This window comes from Mus musculus, chromosome 1 (assembly GCF_000001635.26).
Source record: "Mus musculus strain C57BL/6J chromosome 1, GRCm38.p6 C57BL/6J".
In the NCBI taxonomy this organism is placed as follows: domain Eukaryota; kingdom Metazoa; phylum Chordata; class Mammalia; order Rodentia; family Muridae; genus Mus; species Mus musculus.
Window position 1 is genome coordinate 131,947,733 of NC_000067.6, and position 5,967 is coordinate 131,953,699.

Consider the following 5,967-nt stretch of genomic DNA (forward strand, 5'->3'; position numbering starts at 1 on the left):
TCTGGGACGCTGGATCCTTTCCGCCTCAGACTTCTCCTAGTTCCCAGGGCAAATTACACGCTTCTGTAATGAAAGGAAATAGTTCCAGGGCTGAGCTGGGGAACCCAAGTCCCTGATGCCCCCTCCTCAGGAGTATGCTGGGAAGGGAAAGAAGAGAAGCTGTTTCTCTTGCCTGTACTTTTCTCTATCCTTGCTAGGGAGCCCAGTCCAGCCTGGGACAGGGACTGCTTCCTTCAGCCAGCAGAAGCTTCCAAACCTGCCCCAGGGCAGAGCTAGACATGGCAATTCCAGAGAAGCTGAATAGAGGGTGAGATTGCATGGGAGGAGAGGACCCTGATAGATTTTACTCTCAATCCTTTAGCTGCTGCCTGGGAGTGTGGTTGTCCCCTGCCACTGCTGTGGACAGCCCCTGGCACAGAGCTGACCAGCACAGACACAGTGGGGAGCAGGTGACACTGGCTGCCTTCTCAGGATAGGCCTGCAGGATTATCCTCTGCCACTAGGCTTTCCTGGGTCAGTGCCTTCCCTGGCAGGTGGTTTTAGAAAAACAGTCTCTGTGGGGCCATAGGCGAGGAGACAGAGGGGACAGCTGTGGGGACAGGAAACATCTGGGCTGCTGCTTTGCTAGAGTGGTCACTCCTATAGCACAGTGCAGGATGTGATCCTTGGGGACCACTGTAGAGAGGGAGGAGGAGAGGGATGAGCTGGGAGGTAGGGGTGCAGAGCCAGGATGCTCTTCCCTCTCTCAGTCACCCCTTCCAGCTCTCCAGAAAAATAAAATACCAACCTTTGGGGTGACAGGGATGGGGAAATGAGGAAATGAAGTCATGGCGTGGCCCTTTGCTGACTAGTCAGCAGTTTCTTCCCTGAGGAAAATCAGGACAAAGAACCAGGAAGATGATGCCAGGATACATTAGAGACTATAAACTCATAAGGACAGGTCTCTCCATCTTGAAAAGCAAAAACATTTATTTATTTATTTATTTATTTATTTATTTATTTATTTATTTATTTTAAAACATCATTAGGGACAGAACTTAGGGCTTGCCACAAACCACTGAACCAAACCCTAGACAAGCTTCCTTCCCCCCCACCCCCACCCCAATTAAAAATGTTACTGTGGGACTGGGTACATAGCTCACTTGATAGAATCTTTGCCTAAGACGCACAGAATCACAGGTCCAATCCCTCACACTAACTAAATTAGGCATGGTGGCACACACCTATAATCCAAGCACTTGGGAGATGGAGGGATTGCTTTCCCAGGAGACCTGGGTTTAGATCCTAGCACCCAGACTGGGTGGCACACAATCATCTATAACTTTTGGGGATCTTCTGCCCTCTTCAGGCCTCCATGGCCACTGGCATGTGTGTGCTCATACTAAATATCTTTTAAACAGAATGTTTCATGTGATTTTGGAGATGCTGATTTCTCAGTGCAATCTTTGGCAGAGCTAACCAAGTGGTGACATGTATCAGTAATTCATTGCTTTTTATTCCCAGTCTCTTAGTATACAAATGTGCCAGTCACCTGTTCAAGGACATGTGGGGTTTCCCACTAGCTTGGTGATGAGCAGATAAGGTTGCTATTTGCCCACCTGTACCAGCACTGGTGTAGAAACCTTGAGTTTCTTCCTAGTTACAGCATCCTTCTGGGTATACTGTGGACCCTCAGGCACTGATCTTCGGTAGATTGGTCCCAGTTAGGGGAAGGGAAAAAGCAAAATGAGAGTAGCTCATGATAGTTGCAACAAACAAACAAAACTCTCCCCAAAAATAAAAACAGGGGCTGGAGAGGTGGCTCAGTGGTTAAGAGGTCCTATTCCAGAGATCCTGAGTTTAATTCCCAGCAACCACATGGTGGCTCACAACCATCTGTAATGGAATCTGATACCCTCTTCTGGGGTGTCTGAAGACAGCAGCAGTGTACTCACATATATATAATACATAAATCTTAAAACAACAACAAAAACAAAATCAATGATCAAAAAAGTCAAGGCCCCATTTGAAACAAGGATTGCCCTAAAGACAGGGGCCATCATTATCACAAAGTGCTTAGAACTGCAAGAGAACAAAAGGTAGTCTGATGTGCATGACAAGGTACAGGTGGCCCAAGGCAGGCTGCAACACTGATAGAGGTGAGAACCTGACTCAAAATACACCCCCCCACACCCTGCACGAGCTCACTTTCACACTCTTAGCTCTGTGTTCTAGAGAGGCAACCAATCTCTCTGAGACACTGTTTCCTAATCTGTAATATGGAGATGAGATCTTAGCACTAAGGGTCAGAAGGGATAAATAAGATAGCATATACAGTTTTGGACTCCCAATAGCCCCAGAGTAGCTGTTAATTTTCTACCTGCCTCCCTCCCAGTCATAGAAACGGAGGCAGTCTAGTTGGCACAGACTAGGAAAGGACTGGGTCTATAACACAGACAAGGGGCACAGACTAGCTTTAGTTGTGAGCTGCTAGGTGGATGTAGGTGTAGGTACTTCTTTGGGTCCAGGTGATGTCTCAAAGCAGAGTAGAAATCCACAATAGGGATTTGGCTGGACACGCTGTCACTATTACCATCAGTTTTAGGCAGTCAGTGTTCTATTGCTGTGAACAGACACCATGACCAAGACAACTCTTATAAAAGGAAACAGTTGGGGCTGACGAGATAGCTCAGCAGTTTAGAACGCCACTGCTCTTCCGAAGGTCCTGAGTTCAAATCCCAGCAACCACATGATTGCTCACAACTATCCGTCACGAAATCTGATGCCCTCTTCTGGAGTGTTTGAAGACAGTACACTGTACACACATATAATAAATCTTTTTAAAAAACAAACAAGGAAATAGTTACTTGCTTACAATTTCTGAGATTTTAGTTCATGATCATTATAGTGGGAAGCATGGCGGTTCACAGTCAGAAAGGGGGCTAGAGAAATAGCTGAGAGTTCCATCCTGATGCACTGGCCGGCCAAGAGAGAGATTGATGTGGGCTTTGGAAATCTCAAAGCCTATCCCCAGTGACAACAATTCCTCCAACAACCAACAAGACCACACCTCCTAGTCCTTTCTAATAGTTCCCTTCCCTGATGACCAAGCGTTAAAATCTCCGAGCACATGGGGACCATTTCATTCAAACTACATCAGCACCACCACCATCATTACCATCAGCACTTTTTTTTTTTTTTTTTTTTTTTTTTTTGGTTTTTCGAGACAGGGTTTCTCTGTATAGCCCTGGCTGTCCTGGAACTCACTTTGTAGATCAGGCTGGCCTTGAACTCAGAAATCCGCCTGCCTCTGCCTCCCAAGTGCTGGGATTAAAGGCGTGCAACACCACGCCTGGCTCATCAGCCCTTTTTTTTCACTGGATGGATTAATACTTTTCCCTGCCAAATACATAACCCCCAAAGTGATCTTTAAAACTATAAATTAAGCTGGGAAGTAGTGGCACACGCCTTTAATCCCAGCACTCGGGAGGCAGAGGCAGGTGGATTTCTGAGTTTGAGGCCAGCCTGGTCTACAGAGTGAGTTCCAGGACAGCCAGGGCAACACAGAGAAACCCTGTCTCGAAACAAAACAAAACAAAACAAAACAAAACAAAACAACTATAAAATTAAACCCTGTCACACCTTTGTGTGTCCTTTTGAAGGACTTCCTGTTACAGAAAAATGAGACCCACACAATCTGGCTTCTGCCAGCTTACCTGACCCTGTTTCTGTTTCCCCTTGTCCTGACTGGCTTTCTTCCTGAAACTCCAAATTCCATTTTCCTACTGCTTTCCTCCTAGATCTCCCTGGAGTGGGCACCTTCTCAGGACCAACACAAACATCACCCCCAAGGGCTTGCTCTCCCTGACCCTACTCCAAAAGCCCCATCCTGTCTGACCTTCTCCATCACCGTCCAAAGTCAGGAGTGAGTCTGTGAATTTTGGGGGGGGTGGGTGTGGGTAGATATATTCTCCACGTCCATAGGGACTTCACTTGTGTGCCCCCAGATAATCAGAGCCTAAGAAATATTTCATGGTGGTACCGAGAGGAGCACCTGAGATTTTATTGGGACTGAGAAAGGCCCATGTTATGGGAAGAATGTGGGCCTTGGAGACCAAAGGAGCAGGTGGCTATAGGCACCCATGACCTGCAAGCCCAGGTAAGGCAGAGCTTTTTTTATTTTAGCTTTCCTCATTGATACAGTAGACATTGCTACCATGTGGCTTTCACGAGAGTGTGGAAAGGAGAGGATTATAAGAAAGAACAAATGGGCGTGGAATACACTCTGGCTTCAACCTACGTCCGTGTGCTTATCCAGAGAGAGAGGAACAGTGTCAGGTTGCAGCCTGTGAAGCTCTTCTTCATACCTTTAATCAGCGCTGTCATACTTTCCACTTACGAGTGGAAGCTGGCCACTGTCAGGCACTCTGATAGGGTGGTGGCAGGGTGGGGGACACAGAAACCACAGTCTGAGGCCAGGCTACTAATGGGGTTCTATGATTCACAGGGAAAGAGGAGGTTTGGTTTGGTTTTTCAGATTTATTTATTTCATATGTACGAACATTTTGCCTGAATGTTCACCATGTGCATGCCTGGTGCCCATGGAGGCCAGAAGACACTAGGTCCCCTGGAACTGGAGTTACAGTTATTAGCCACCATGTGGATTCTGCAAACTGAGCTGCCATCTCTGCAGGAACAGCCAATGCTTTTAACTGTTAAGCCATCTCCCCTAGTCCTGGTTTTTTACATTACTAAGTGGTTAAAAAGAAAATTGAAGGAGCATGGGGCTGGGTTTGTAGCTCACTGGCCCTCGCCTTTCCAGGACAAGGCCCTTGGTTTCATCTGCAGCGTTTAGGGGAAAAATTACTTTTGGGGTGGGGGTGGAGGGGGACACATGAAACTTAAACTTCTATGACCATTGGTAACATTTCATTAGATTCAGTATCGCCTTCACTGAGATCTATGGCTTCTTTTGTGCTATAAGCAGAGGCAAGAAACTGGGAAGACTATGGGCTCTAAGATATCTGTTGTCTGGAAAGAGTCAAAAGCCTGTCTAAGAGGTCTGTGAGGTGGTAATGAAGGGCAGGGTGGCCCCAGGGGACCAGTCCCTTTCAAGAGCTCTGCTGCAGGCTGTGTGAAAGGCACACACCTTTAATTCCAGCACCCAGAAGACAGAGGCCAGCAGATCTCAGAGTTCCAAGGCTAGTCTGACCTATAGATTGAGTTCTGGGACGGTCAGGGCTACCCAGAGAAACCCTGTCTGGAAAAAGCATAAAGTAAAAGAAGAAGGAAGAGGAGGTAGAAGAAGAAGGCAGAGGAGGAGGAGGTAGAAGAGAAGGAGGAAGGAGAGGAGGAGGAGGAGGAGGAGGAAGAGGAAGAGGAAGAGGAGGAAAAGGAGGAGGAAGAGGAGGAGGGAGAGGAGGAGGAGGAAGAGGAGGAGGAAGAGCAGTAGCAGCTTCCTGGACTTTTGGGAAGGAGCTCCATAGTGACACCTGAGAGAGACCTGTCTGTTGCTGTCGGCCCCCTTCTCCCCTCTCTGGTAGATAGAGTGCAGCAGTCAAAGGGGCTTCACTCCTTTGAGACATCAACTCTTTAAGACAAAGGTGACCTACCCCAGGGAGTTACCCTGTGTGCCCTCTGTCCTGCCAAAAACTATCCCACCCACATCCGCTCTGCAGCCTGTGTGGGAGACAGCCTGCAAGAGCAAGTTGAATTATTCTTAGAGAGGACAGGAGAAATGGTGGCTTCAGGGAGGTGGGAAGTCCGCTCCTAATAACAGGCCTCTCTCTCTCCTCTCTCTCTGGGGAATATATAATAATCCTTGTGTGACAGAGACGCCAGGCCTGAGGGAGACCAGGACATGGAAGGAAGCTGCTATGTGGCCTTGTCCGGGCAGAGGGTGGCACATACTCACAGCCACAATGGGAAGGGACATAAATTAAAATGCAAAATGTATTCAACAGCTCCGGCCTGGCCTAAGCCAAAGAT